This window comes from Paroedura picta, chromosome 2, assembly GCF_049243985.1.
Source record: "Paroedura picta isolate Pp20150507F chromosome 2, Ppicta_v3.0, whole genome shotgun sequence".
Classification (NCBI taxonomy): domain Eukaryota; kingdom Metazoa; phylum Chordata; class Lepidosauria; order Squamata; family Gekkonidae; genus Paroedura; species Paroedura picta.
The window spans coordinates 110,581,446-110,596,621 of NC_135370.1; the positions used below are offsets into that span (position 1 = coordinate 110,581,446).

A 15,176-nucleotide genomic window follows, 5' to 3' on the forward strand; every position below is an offset into this window, starting at 1 on the left:
ATCAGCAGAAGAAAGAAGAAAAATCCCAAATGCATTCAGTTAGTCCCATTATGAACAAAAGTAAAATAACATTAATAGCTACATGCTGATTTACTCTTCTTTCATTTCTATGATATTAGTTCAATAGGAATGTGGAAGAAAGAGAAGAGGGCAGAAGACATCTACATCAAGCTTTGGCACTGTTATTAATCTGCTTTTTTCTTAATATATAACCCAAGTAAATACAGTATCAAAGTTAATTTATGCTTATATCTAAAAACAGCATTAGTTCATCAAACAATTAATAAAAATTAATAAAAAGGAAAGGTTAAATAATATTTAATAGCCCCATTTTCAAATCTGTGCATGTTAATGATAATCTGAATGAGAAATTCAGCAAGGAAATAAATCAATCTAGAAGAAATCAATAAAGTTGTGCTACTGAAAATTTCTCTCTCTCATCATCTACATTGGCTAAATGGATTTTTATTGAACTAAAAAAACCTAAATTTACCTCTATGGCCATTTATACACAGACCATAGCAACTTTTATAAAGGCCCTTGCTAAGAAAAGATAAAGTCCTACTTTACTAAGAGCTGCATGTTGAAATCACTACCTACAAGCATTCCACCACAAATTTCGCAATATTTCCTGTGCAGTATATTCACTCCAGTCATACCACATCAAAACACTAAAATCTTGTTTTATATTTATTAATATAATATTTTATTGCTTTCATCAGTGCTATTCATATGTTTCTTAAGGGGAATTCATTTTTAACTTTAGAAATAAAAGCTGCTCAGGATTTAGTCATGTAATTTACACTTAAGCCCATTAAAATTGTGAGGGTAAATCTAGGCAACTCAGAACATAATTAGTGTCAATCCCATTCTAATTCTGTCGGGGAGCTAATAAATCAATGAGAAAGGAGTCACCTATCATCACCACTACCACAACTTAGGGAAGAAGGGGAATGCAGGAATAAACTTCAGTTTATAAAATAAAACTAGGCCTCAGACAGAAAATTCTAATTAAATTCAACACTCATGGAACATGATAATAAAAAAGCAAACCAATGGCTGTGCCAAAATCTAATTTTTATTCTAATTCTGCACTTATTAAAAGAAGAGATGAAGTACACATAGTTTCTTTTATCATCTAGACAAATACGTGATAAATCTACAGTCTTCTTGTGTCAGTGTAACAAGTAAAATATGAGATTTTTGCTAATTTAATGTCACTTCTTGCTTACTTATTCATATCTGCATCCAATTTATTTCCAATGAACAAATCTGATCCAATTATTAATTATTAATGTTAGACAGCAGTTAGATACACAATGATTCCTGACTGGCTCTTCTCAAAGAGTCATCAAACTGGTGTGAATGCAGAAGGGTTACAATCCAGTTTTTGTTTTCTTCTCCACAAGCGTAAATCTGTTTCACAGAAGGTCTCTAACAGCATACGTTTCCCCAGAATACTCAATAAAAATGAAACATAATACTCTATTAAGTGTTGTTTTGCAAACATAAGTAAGAGAGAGATCACCCAAGCATGAAGAGTCATTAAAGTGAATCTTACATATATCATTATAAATTTAATAATCTCCATGACGGCTAGAGTTCAAGTTAAAATGAATGTCAGCTAAGCATGACCAATTGATGTTATCCCAGCTGCCACTGAGGCTCACTTGGGGTTATATTATACTTTCAGAGGCTCCATTTTACATGTGCACCAAATACCCAGAGCCAAGAGCAGATGGGAGATGTAGCCTTCTATACTTATCAGAATTCCAGTCAAAACCGCATATTAATACTGGTAAACCAGCTCAACAAAATGTACCTGGTGTCAAGGACACCAAATGGTTTTCTTCTACAGTGTAAAGCCGTGTATACAGGAAGCTTAAAATATATTAAAGGCTTCAAGAAATTAAGTCGATAAGAGGGATTTTCTTTCAGTGTGTATTGATTGCTATTTCCACCTCAGAATAGGGCTGTGAAAATAGATGGGGAAGGTTCTTGTCAGCTTAACTTGATATAGTTAACTTTGGATATTACAATGCACTCAGAAATTCTTCAGGGAGCGTCCCTAAGAAAACAGCTGCATTTTAATCTTATTTCAAAAATGCTAAACAATCTGGTTTCATTTCGAGAGCAAAATTACTTTTATTCTCTAAGAGACTCAGAAGAAGAAAAAATAATCCTTCCCTTCCCATTATCTCTCAGATCAGCTGGTATTACCAAAATGACAAAAAGAGCACTGATGATCATATATGATGACATATTTCAATAATTGTCTCTGAAAACCCATATATTTAAGTCACACTGAAAGAGGACTCTGCACAAGTACAAAAATATATCTTTTTTATCAATATTGCATGTACAAATCATGTTTTACAATTTGCTGACCTGAATCAGAAAAATGTTTAAAGTTGCACCAGCATTATTACTTTTAATTAATTACTAATTATTATTGATATGTTAAACATAGTCACATCTGGGTATAAATTAAGGCCTAGTGTTAGACTGCACAACAAAACTATATGGATGCTTTCAGCAAAGTCTTCCCAATCAGCAGAACTTAATTTAATCAAAGACATGAGATACACAAGAGTATATTTCAAGACAGCGTAACAAACCAACAATTATCAGATACTCCACTATAATTGTGCTTTAAATATCAAACAAATCAAGTTAATTTCCTCAATGGTGTTCCCACACAATAGGTGTCTGATTTACCATAAATATAAATAATCAAGTCATAATATTCCTTCTCCTAATGCTTCCTGACCCCTATCTTTTCTTTCACAAATACTTGACCATAGATACACTCCAGTTCTTTGCTCCTCCCACACTATAAAACACCTGGCCAATTAAACCACATCACTGCATGGTCCATTTTCAATACAACATTGAAAACCCCCAGCAGATACAAATATTTTAAGTGTCATTTGAACTCCTTAAATCATGCTCAGCAATTTAAGCACAAAATGCCACCGGTAAAATCTTGTAACTTACTCTTTTTTGATCTTCCAGTCCATGTGTCACAGGCTTTCTTTTCTGATGCTGGCTAGACTCTGATCCAGGTTCCATTTCCAGTAACAGATATTTCCTTCAAGTCTCCTGAAGCTTGTTGCTCAAAATCCACAGTATGAATAAGGGTATGTTAATGAGAAAGGAAAAAATACATAGCCTTCAAAACTCTTCCCTGTTTTCTATAATCCTTTCGGAGTTCTGGTTTGCCATTGCTGCTAATTAGCTTAACAAAAAAGTATTGCAAATGCCTTTATGTTGTATTTTAGCTCAGATGTAAAATTCCATTGATGTGTCTTGCAGGGGACTGGCAGAGCTGAGTCCATATCTAGTAGTCTGTACCACATCATTGCTCCACCAGCATCCTTCTCATTGCAGCCTTGGCATGGATAATTTATATGTCAATAAAGGTGTAAATGTACATTTAATCCACTGTGTTGATGTTATCGGCATCCCTTGCCTAATCCACCTTCCTCCCATAAATCAGTGTAAGCACTTCACAATGATAATTGCCTTTTGCAAATCTGGAAGTGTAAATTATGTAAAATCATCCATGCAATGTTGTCATCATCACCTTCTTCTTCCACACAAATAACGTCCTAAAGAGGAGGGAAAAACATAACTTATCAGTTTGATAAACAAACTGACCTTTAATTACACTAAAATATATAACTTAACAACATGTATATGCAATAAATAATTCACTAACTCTTAGAAATTGTATATAAGGACACTATGCTTAGTCACATGCCTTGAAAACCCTACAGGATCACCCTAAATCAGCTGCGATTTTACACGCATATACATGAACAACTGTTTAATGATGGATCCAGATGAACTCTCTTGCTGGTATAATACTACTGACAGTGAAACAGCATTTCTTTTTGAGGAGGAGGACACCTTTTTAGATTCCTTAGTCTAACTGTAGATTGCTAATTCACCCCATGTTGTTCACAATCCCCTGAAGCAGAATTCCAAGGGGCTCAGCAGACTACAGGGTGTATTACGAATCACAGAAAACTCGCAAAAAGACTGCCAAAAATGAGGTCTTATTTCTCAATTCTTACACTGTTTTTGCAGCACAAAACCCATCGTATTATTTTCAGTTTTGCATTGAAAATGCTGCCCACCGTTCCGGCACTGCTTTGTCAGCAATGCTTCTGAAACTTGCTTTACACTGACCTTTCTTGTGCAACAGCACTGAGGATATTCTTTTTTTGATGCATAACTATTAGCATGTTTTTGTCTCCTCCCCTTCAGCTCACAGTCCCTCATCTACCAATGGGATCTCAATGAAGTGTATTTTTTAAAACAGACTTTAAAAAATACTGCATAACAGCCTATCCTTTTTACAACCCTATATTCTCCCCAGCTCTAAACCAGGGAGGAAAAGTTGTCTTGAAAGCAAAATACATAAATATATAAATACAAAAATCAATATCAGGGGAGGGGGGCAAAAGGATGAATATGAACCTTATCCAAGCAGTTACAATATATACTGTCAAGTTTTATAGAACTTTACAAATCCAATCCAGCCATCACTGTGTTCCATTTCGGCATCTCATCAGTTCAAATGTTTTTTACTTTATTACTAAAACCAATAATTCCTCTGTCCAGGTTTCTGTGTGTGGAAGAGCTACACTTTCCTGTGGTGACTGATAAAGCGTTTGGCAATAACAGGAGGACTTAAATCCCCAAATTTCTGGCCCAATAAGCATTTTGATCAAGAAGACATGTTGCCTAAGAACAGGCTGATAGCCAAGAACAGAAAAGTTAGGGCCCCATCAAACACATTTTTTCTTTTTTTCTTTTTTTAAGAACTGAATTCTTTATTCCTTTACTTTAATAAGACACAACAGAAGTTATAACTCTGCTTGGGATTGAATTGTTAGATATTCACTCTTTCAAAAAGATAGGCTAGATAGCAGGAAATACAAACATAAGGCCTTTGTTGACACAAATCTTTCCCAAAGAGCTGCCTTCCCCCAACATCCCATTGCAACTCCCTCAAAAACTAATGCTAAAGGTAAAGGTATCCCCTGTGCAAGCACCGAGTCATGTCTGACCCTTGGGGTGACGCCCTCTAGCGTTTTCATGGCAGACTCAATACGGGGTGGTTTGCCAGTGCCTTCCCCAGTCATGACCGTTTACCCCCCAGCAAGCTGGGTACTCATTTTACCGACCTCGGAAGGATGGAAGGCTGAGTCAACCTTGAGCCGGCTGCTGGGATTGAACTCCCAGCCTTATGGGCAAAGCTTTCAGACGGCTGCCTTACCACTCTGCGCCACAAGAGGCTCTTCTAAGAGGCTCTTCTAATGCTAAGGAAGAGTTAAAAACACTAAACCAAAGGATGGCTGCAGAAAGGAGGGAAATTGGGCAAAACTTCCACCAGGAGAAGTTCCAATAAGAGAAAACAAAGATGGCAGCAATTTTATTAGATCTTTCCTCTAATGCCCCATAACACTTACACACAAGGCACTCCTATAGGGAGCCCACATATGGTGCCAGGAGATCTCCTGTCATTACAACTGATCTCCAGGTGACAGATATCAGTGTGTCTGGAGGAAATGACTGCCTTGGAACAGTGAACTCTATGCCATTAGGCTGATCCTGCGTTGAGCAGGGGGTTGGACTAGATGGCCTGTATGGCCCCTTCCAACTCTATGATTCTATGATTCTATTATACTTCACTAAAGTCCTTCCCCAAACCCTGCCCTGCTCAGGCTTCATTCTCCAAGTCTTTAGGGTTTTCCCACCCTGGAGCTAACAACCCTACTTCCTGGACCCCCACTTTTAGGTTTCCAGAGGTCATATGGAACAAGTAGAACTATCGCATTTATAGTATCCAAACCAAAGATTTTATGAACAGTTGGAACTAGTTTTCCATTCAATAATGATGCCTAGAAACTTTTCAAAATATGGGATTTAAAAAGGACTAAACTCCAACTGCTTTATTTTAATTGTAAAGTCCTCATCAATAGAAGAAAAAAAAGTACCTTAAAATCAAAGAGCAAAATACCTCCATTCTCACAAGCTGTTATTTCTTTATTATTTCTATTATTCCTTTAAGATAAAAAGCTAATGCAAGTCTGTATAAAGCATAACTAGGACCTCCATGCAATTTTTCAGATTATTTATTTAATTTATTTATTATATTTATATACCGCCCTCCCCGAGGGCTCAGGGCGGTTTACAGAAAACAGGAAAAGACACAATTAACATATGGTAAGAAGTAACAGTAACAGTAATAACAATATAACAATAATAACTTAACAAGATCATAACAATAACATTATAAAATAGAAATTGTGAGGGCCTCAGCTCAACTCTTACTGGGACCCAGTGGGTAAAACCGATTAGTGTTGGTCGTAGGGGGGGAGCTTGGGGGCCAACTGGAAGCGGTGGTTTGGGTCGACCTCAACCAAATGCCTGGCGGAGGAGCTCCCTTTTGCAGGCCCTGTGGAACTGTTTAGGTTCTGTCGGGGCCCTGATCTCCTCTGGGAGCTCATTCCACCAGGTGGGGGCCAGAATGGAGAAAGCTCTGGCCCTGGTTGAGGTCAAGTGGGCTTCTTTGGGGCCAGGGACCACCAAGAGGTTGGATGTAGTAGAGCGCAAGGCTCTTTGAGGAGTGTAGGTGGAGAGGCAGTCCCTCAGGTATACTGTATATGTACCATAATACACAGACATCATTAAACATCACTAAACAGTTTTAAATGCTCTGGAGATTCAACTTCTTTTCAGATTTTCAGCTGTGCAGGTTGGCAAAGTCTTAACTAGCATAGTTACTGATGATAGCAGTAATCAGTGGTCTTTCTAGGGCCCATTACGCACGGGTGGGATAGCACACATTCGGGGTGGAATGGCGGCGACTAAAATCACCGATAATGCACGGAGCCGGCTGCAACCGGCCGCAGATTCGGGTGCATGCCCCCGAAAAAGCCGCGTTAGCGAAACGCGGAAGAAAGCGCAGCTTCCGGGTGACCGGGGTGCAACCAGAAGCGGCACCAGTTACTCTAGGTTTTGCCACCATTGCGTCCCATCCCGTCCCGTGCATAAGTGGTTTGCTTTGCTTCTTCCCCCTCCACGTTTTCCATGTGACCCGAAATCGCCGTTTCGACGGCCGTGCATAATGGGCCTAAAACAGGCTTTCTCCACAGAGGTTTTGCAAAACCCTGGGATTTCACGACAGCTCCAAAAGGGTTTCACTTACCGGGTGGAAGTTAATTTTTAAAAAGGAATTACTGGCAATATGACCATGAGGTACATGCAAATCTTTGTTGGTCTTAAAGGTGCCGTTGGACTTAAATTCTGTTGTGCTACTTCAGAAAAACACAGCTATCCACTTGAGTCAATGGATAAAGCTCTCCTTACCCAAAGTGGACAAGTAGCTGGGGTCAGTGAGGGCTACCTCTGCTCCCTTGACCCCTGCCCGTATTGGCTTCTCAAGGGAGGTGGCCAGTAAATAGGCTAGGTCAGGGATACTGTTAATTTCTCCCTCTCTATTGGGAAGTTCCCTGCACAGCTGAAGGAGGCACTGGTTTGCCCTCTCCTCAAAAAACAATTGCTTGATCCGCGGGACCCTGCAAGCTACCTTCCAGTCTCGCATTTGGAGTTCCTGGGTAAAGTGGCTGAATGTGCTGCTGCGGATCAGCTCCTGGCTTTCCTGGAGGAAACTTCAGCTCTCAACCCATACCAGTCTGCCTTCCCTCCTGGCCATGGGGTAGAGATGGCGTTGGTTGCCCTATTGGATGATCCCCGGCTCCAGCTGGATACAGGTGGTTGGGCCATCCTCGTTTTGTTAAATCTGTTGGCTGCATTTGATTTGACTGACTATGAGTTCTTGGTCCACTGCCTTGCCAGAATGGCATTAATGTGCATTAACATGCACAGATATGTTGTTTTCTCCAAGGCTAGACGCAGAGGGTCGCAGTGGGGGATGAGCTATCATGCTCTTGTTCACTCCCATGTGAAGTTCCACATGGTGTGGTGCTTTCCCCTACTTTTTAAAACATCTTTATGCATCTTCTGGCCCAGCTGGTCTGGAATTATGGGATGGGTTGCCATCGGTATGCTGATGATACTCAGTGCTATCTCCCAGATCTCCCCTCAGAACCATTTGCCAGATGTTTGGAAGCTGTGACTGGGTGGCTTGAGCAGAGTTGCCTGAGACTTAACCCCTCCAGACAAAGGTCCTGTGGCTGGGGAGGAAAGGGTTGGATGAGGCAGTGCATTTGCCCTACCTGGCAGGGATGCAACTATCCATCGTACCTCAAGCCAAGAATTTGGGGTTGACCTTGGATGGCTCACTAACTATGGAGACATAGGTCAAAAAGGTAGCTGGCCAGGCATTTTTTCATCTTCGGCAGTCACAGCTTCCAGCGTCCTACCTTTCCCCTGAACACCTAGCCACGATGATCCATGCAACAGTCACTTCCAGAATTGATTACTGTAACTTGGTCTGAAATTATAGCTGGTACAGAATAAAGCGGCTAGGGTCCTCACAGGAACATCTTGGAGGGCCCATATCCAGCCTGTGCTAAGGCAGCTGCATTAGTTGCCAGCTGTGGCCCTGAGTAGGTTCAAGGTCTTGGCATTGACCTTTAATGCCCTTCACAGTCTGGGATCTACATATCTGAGGGACCACCTTATGCCATATGTCACATGCAGGGTTTTATGTTCAGAAGGTACGAACTTATCGGTCATTCCTGGCCCTAGTAGGCTCACCTGGCCTCAATTAGGGGCAGAGCATTTTTGGTCTTGGCCCTGACCTGGAGGAATGAACTCCAGGATGAGCAGCAGGCCCTTTGAGAGCTTTCAGTAGGGCCTGTAAAACAGAGCTCTTCTGCCAGGTTTATGGTTGGGGCCAGTGCTAGAGCAAAGGGTATGGGTCCCCCTTGGTATTTTGTGCCAGACAACTTGGGGCAGTTTCCCCCATGCTGCCTTCGTAATGGCCTTCCTGTTAGGAGGGTTGTTTTGCCATTTTGGGTTGCTATAATTGTAATTATTGGGGTTTTAATGGGTATTTTATGGGGTTTTACTGTCTCGATTGTTTTCTATAACCAGCCATGAGCCAGTCTCCAAGAACAGCAGGATATAAATCCAAGAAATAAATTAATTAATTAACTAAGTAAAAGGTTAAGAAAGGCTGCTCCAAGGGCATACATCTAAGTCAAGTTTATACAGACCAAGTCAAATTTAGCACATTCATTACATATTATATGATCCATCAAGTGGTTAAGAGCCCATCCGTTTCAATCAAAGTTTACGGTGCCTCTGGAGGTTGTAATTGGTGAGCGACTTTATTGGGTCCAAAGTTATACAGAACTGATATAAGAAGAAAAGTTAGAGGCAACTGCATGAATAATAGGCCAAACAACTGATAAACCAATGAAGTTAAAAGTTTTAGGTCAATATGGGCTGCCCATAACTAGAATAAATTCTGAGCAACCATATACAACATAACACAGAGAACCACAAAAAGAATGATAGTTACTGGTGGCCTGGTTTGAATGCTAATTAAAAATCAAGACTATTCTGAAACTTAGCAGTATTATCTCCACATGCTACCAGGGTGGCGGTTGGAGGAGAACAGACACTTCAGGGAAGAGCAGACATTTACATCTGGGTCACAATAGCAACAATGAAACCAACTGAAAATGCTTCAGCTAGTCAAAGACATAAGTGACCTTTACATCAAAAGAAAAAGAAGGGAACAGGAAGAGTAAAAACTTTCTCTCAAAGCCAGAAGAATGTTTCAGGGGTTTCTCAATGGTAAAAAAGTTGAGAAGGGCTGAGTTAAGTTAAAATCTTGCTAGGTATATGGTTGCTTTAAAAACTATAATGTGAACAGAACATAATGTCAAAGACCAGCAAATCATAATAATAGCAAGATAATGTGTTGTTCTGCCCAGAAATTATATAGATAAGGTTATCTTGATTCATTACTCAATAACAATCAATATTGTTGTGATTATTACTTCTCAGCTTTATTCAAATATTTTCTTTGTGAATGCACTTGTATCATTGTATTTTCTATATCATCATTAAGATAATATTCAAGACTGAACAGATTTTTCCTCACTCTCTACAACATAAGAGTTGGATCTTTGACTATAATAAAAAATTGACAATATATGAGCTTAGAACGTATATCATATGTATCAGATCTATTTCTTTAAGGGTAACATTCCCCAACTTAAATTCATAACCCATGTAAGTCAACTAAACAATTACTACTCCAATAAATTAAATATTAATAAAAATCCTCAAGTTGTTGGTTTATAACAACATTACAGAATCTCATTTTCAAACTAACCGAAAAATGTTGACCCTTTGAAAGAAAGAAAAAAGAGAGCCAAAGTTTGTATGATTTAGGTAGTGTTGGCTTGTTGTCTGATCAGCTCTTTACCTGAACATGAAGTGTGAAATTGGCTGCCAAAGCTAATTTTGTCACAGACACAAAAAGAACTGCAGGCAGTGAGAAAGCCATCTCCCTTTCCACTACGCAAAAACGATTCAACTGTAGGTTAATATAATTTACCTAGTGACAATCTACTACAATGTAAATGTAATCATTTGGTGAACTGATCATCTGTATCATCTTGCCAAATGATGACTATTTTGGCATCTCCCACTTTTGCAAATTTCTTGGCATCATCAGGTATGTTCAATTCAACATGGGGTTGCCATGTTCAGTACTCACATCTGCCTACTTATTTTGGTATATCCATTTCTCTCACCTGGAAATAGCATGATTCAACAAATCTGCCCAGAGCAAAAACTGGACACTTGCACTGTTAAAAGTTGTGTAAAAGGAGTGCAGCTCTACTACACTGTAGTATGAGACTGGTGAAATTCACCCTCCAACACAAACCAAAAGATACAGCAGTAACTGGTCAGCCTATCAGTAACTAATCCAGATGTTCAGGGCATAGCACACATAATTGCTACGTAAAACACCAGCATTACAGTAGTGTTTTATTTAGCATACAGATATTTATACTCCAGTGGAGACCCAAAATAACTTATTCCCTTCATTTCCATATTATTATTATTTATATTTATATACTGCTCTCCTGTTGCCAGCTCAGGGCGGTGAACAATATATAGCAGTATATGCAATACATTCAATAAAAATTATTCACATAAAATTAACATTGTAATTTTAAAACATTAAAACATTTAAAATCATCAACATTAAAGAGTTGTCTGGTCATAATTGATTGCATTTCCCCAGATGTTCTCATTGGGCAGTTCTCCATGGAGCTCTAATGGGAGGCCTGGTAGATGTTATTAGTTCACTGTCACCAATCAAAAGCTTGGCTGAAGAACTCCATTATACAGACCCCGAGGAACTGTGCCAGCTCCAGAAGGGTCCAGATCTCCTCCAGGAGCTCATTTCACCTAGTAGGGGCTCAGACAGAAAATGTTCTGGCCCCAGTTGAGGCCAAGGATGACTAGCCAGTTGGTATTGGCTAAGTGTAGAGCTCTTTGAGGGGGCAGAGGCAGTAAGGCAGTCCTTCAGGTACACTGGGCTCAAACTGTGAATGGCGTTAAAGGTAACCTTAAGCATGATCCAGAATTCAACTGGGTGCCAGTGCAGTTGCCACAGCACAGGTTGTATGTAGATCCTCCAAGATATACCTGTAAGGATCCTGGCTGCTGCATTCTGGACCTGTTGCAGTTTTCAGAGCAGGGATAAGGGTAAGCCTGTGTAGAGTGAGTTACAGAAGGCCAGTCTAGAGGTGACCATTGCATGGATCACTGTGGCTAGGTGTTCCAGAGCCAAATGGGGTGCTAGTAGCTTAGCCTGACAAAAGATGGAGAAATGTCAGCTGCACGATTTTTGTGACCTGTGCCTCCACAGAAAGGAAGGCATCAAAGATCATGCCCAGGTTCCTGGCTGAGTGTGCAACAGTCACTGCAATCTGTCCAGGCAGGGCAAGTATACTTCCTCACTTGGACCCTTCCTATCCAGCCACAGGACCTCTGTCTTCAAAGGGTAGAGTTTCAGGAGACTCTGTTTAAGCCATCCTGTCACTGCTTCCAGACTTCTGGTAAAGGTCTCGAAGTGGCCATCCATCAGGAGGAAGATGGGTGTTATCTGTTTATTGGTGACACCCAAGCCCAGACCCCCAGACCAGTTGGGCAGGAGGGCGCATAAAGATGTTAAATATTATTATTATTATTATTATTATTATTATTATTATTATTATTATTATTATTTAATTTTTAGACCACCCTTCTCCAAATAGGTCTCCGGGCGGTTTACAACATAAAACACAATAAAATCCCCATAAAAACCCCAATTAACATCAACAAAAGTTACATATAACATATAAGCGGCGGTGGTCACAATTCTGACTTCCCCCCAGGTTCAGCCTGGTGGGGAGAATAATATTCAGAAGAGGGTGGCACCAATACAATAGATCTAACAATGATCTCGATGTTAGAGATCTCAATATTGGAGGGGATCCTCTGATGGATTTGTGGGAGAGCTGCCCTGGCCTCAACCATATGCCTGACGGAAGAGCTCCATCATACAGGCCCTGCGGAAAGCTGGTAGATCCCGCAGGGCCCTTAGATCTTCTGGGAGCTCATTCCACCAGGTTGGGACCAGGAATGAAAAGGCCCTGGCCCAGGTTGAGGCCAGGCGAACATCCCGTGGGCCCGGGACAACCAGTAAAATCATACCCGCAGAGCGGAGTGCCCTGCGGGGGGCATAAGCAACCAAGCGGTCCCGCAGGTAGACGGGACCAAGGCCACGTATAGCCTTAAAGGGCAATACCAGTACCTTGAATCTGATTCGGAAACAGACTGGTAACCAGTGCAGATGACAAAGCACCAGCTGAATGTGGGCCCTCAAAGGTGTTCTAGTGAGGACCCTGGCAGCCGCATTTTGGACCAGCTGTAACTTCCAAGTCAAATACAAGGGAAGGCCCGCATAGAGCGAGTTACAGAAGTCTAATCTGGAAGTGACTGCTGCATGGATCACTGTGGCCAGGTGTTCTGAGGACAGGTAGAGCGCTAGTAGCCGGGCTTGGCGAAGATGGAAAAATGCCATCCGAGCTACATTGGTGACCTGAGCCTCCATAGAGAGAGAGGCATCAAATGTCACCCCCAAATTCCTGGCAACTGGTGCAGGTGTTAATTGCACCCCGTTCAGGCATGGGAGGCGTGCTTCCTGGTCCTGCCCTCTTCTGCCCAGCCACAGGACCTCCGTCTTGGAGGGGATGAGTTTCAGGCGACTCTGCCTGAGCCATCCAGCTACCGCTTCCAAACAGCTGGCGAATGTATCCGGGGTGGAGTCTAGTCAGCCGTCCATTAGGAAGTAGAGCTGGGTGTCATCCGCATATTGGTGGCATCCCAGCCCATAGTCCCAGACCAGCTGGGCTAGAGGGCGCATATAGATGTTAAAAAGTGTGGGGGAGAGTATCACCCCCTGCGGAACCCCACAAGGGAGCTCACAAGGGCTCGACATATTCTCCCCTATCGCAACCCTCTGCGTCCGGTTCTGGAGAAAGGAGACCAGCCATTGAAGCGCCTTATTCCAGCTTATTCCAGCTCCGGCGAGGCGGTGTACCAATAACTCGTGGTCGACCACATCAAATGCTGCCAACAGGTCTAGAAGCACGAGAATGGCGGAGCCGCCCCGATCCAGCTGGCGCCGGATATCATCCATGAGGGTGACCAGCACAGTCTCCACCCCATGGCCAGGGCGGAAGCCAGACTGGTATGGGTCGAGGGCCGAAGTTTCATCCAAGAAACCTAGGAGTTGGTCTGCCGCGGCCCGCTCTATCACGTTACCCAGGAACGCCAAGTGCGAAACTGGGCGGTAACTGGCGGGGTTCTGCGGGTCCAATGATGGCTTTTTCAGTAAAGGGCGTACCACTGCTTCCTTGAGCCCCTTGGGAAACTCTCCAGATGTTAAGGAGAGGTTGACAATCTCCCTCAAGGGGCCTCCTATCCGCTGGTCGTCCAATTTGAGCAACCAGGATGGACAGGGATCCAAGGGGCAATGGTCGCCCTCACAGAACCCAGTAACTTGTCCACTTCGGTTACAGAGAGCTGCCTGAAGCCATCAAACACTAACCCCCTTGATGGCCACGGAGCTTCCTGTTCACTAACTGTATCAATCGTGGCAGGTAGGTCACGGCGGAGCGACAGGACTTTGTCCGCAAAATAGCTCAATAATGCCACACAGCTCAATTCCAATTCCCTTATCGTTTGTCACCGTTCCTCGAGGGCAGTAAGTGATCGAATTACCTTAAATAATTGTGCTGGGCGAGAGCTTGCGGACGCAATTTCTGCGGCGTAGAAGTCTCGTTTCGCCGTTTTCACCGCATTCTACGGATCGCTACCCATTTGTGATGGTCCATGTGGGAACGAATGACATGTCCCTGAATACCATCGCTCCTATTAAAAAAGACTATCAAGATCTGGGGAGGAAGCTCAAGCAAATGGGGGCACAAGTGGTATTCTCTTCAATCTTGCCTGTCAAGGGAAGAGGAATGCGTCGGGAGAGGAAGATAATGGAGGTGAATCACTGGCTGCGTAGTTGGTGCCGGCAGGAGAGATTTGGTTTCTGGGACCATGGGATAGGCTTTCTTGAGGAAGGCCTACTAGCACCTGATGGACTGCACTTATCAAAACTGGGGAAGAATGTGTTTGGCAGGAACCTGGGGAGATTCATCAGGAGAGCTTTAAACTAAAGCCACTAGGGGAAGGAGACGATCAACATAGGGAGTGTATGGAAGGAAAACGATCGGAGGCAGCCCAACCGGCAAGGCCAGCTCATAGGGAACCAAAAGTAAAAGGATTCAGATGCCTTTATACTAACGCCCGAAGCATGGACAATAAAAAGGAAGAGCTGGAACTTCTCATGCTGATGGAAAGGTATGATCTAGTAGGCATCACAGAAACTTGGTGGAATGATTCTCATGACTGGAATGTAATGGTGGATGGATATGAACTGTTCAGAAAAAACAGAATAGATCGAAGAGGTGGAGGAGTGGCACTGTATGTGAGGAAAGGGCTTACCTGTCAGGAAATTCTAGTGAAGGAGAGCATATCTACAGTGGAAAGCATCTGGGTGAAAATAAGCGAGGGGAAAACAAACAGTGTGGTGGTTGGTGTCTGCTACCGACAATTTCCCAGATGTGTGC

At 42.2% G+C, this 15,176-nt stretch overlaps 1 long non-coding RNA gene across 1 annotated transcript in view; it reads right to left on the reverse strand.

Annotated features, from left to right (window-relative positions):
- Nucleotides 1–2,301: 2,301 nt before the first annotated feature.
- The window catches only part of LOC143830119 (uncharacterized), an 80,823-nt gene continuing 67,948 nt past the window's right edge, over nt 2,302–15,176 (reverse strand). The window contains exon 5 of the long non-coding RNA XR_013228356.1: nt 2,302–3,611. This is a non-coding gene — a long non-coding RNA (uncharacterized LOC143830119). The remainder of the gene's footprint in view (nt 3,612–15,176) is intronic.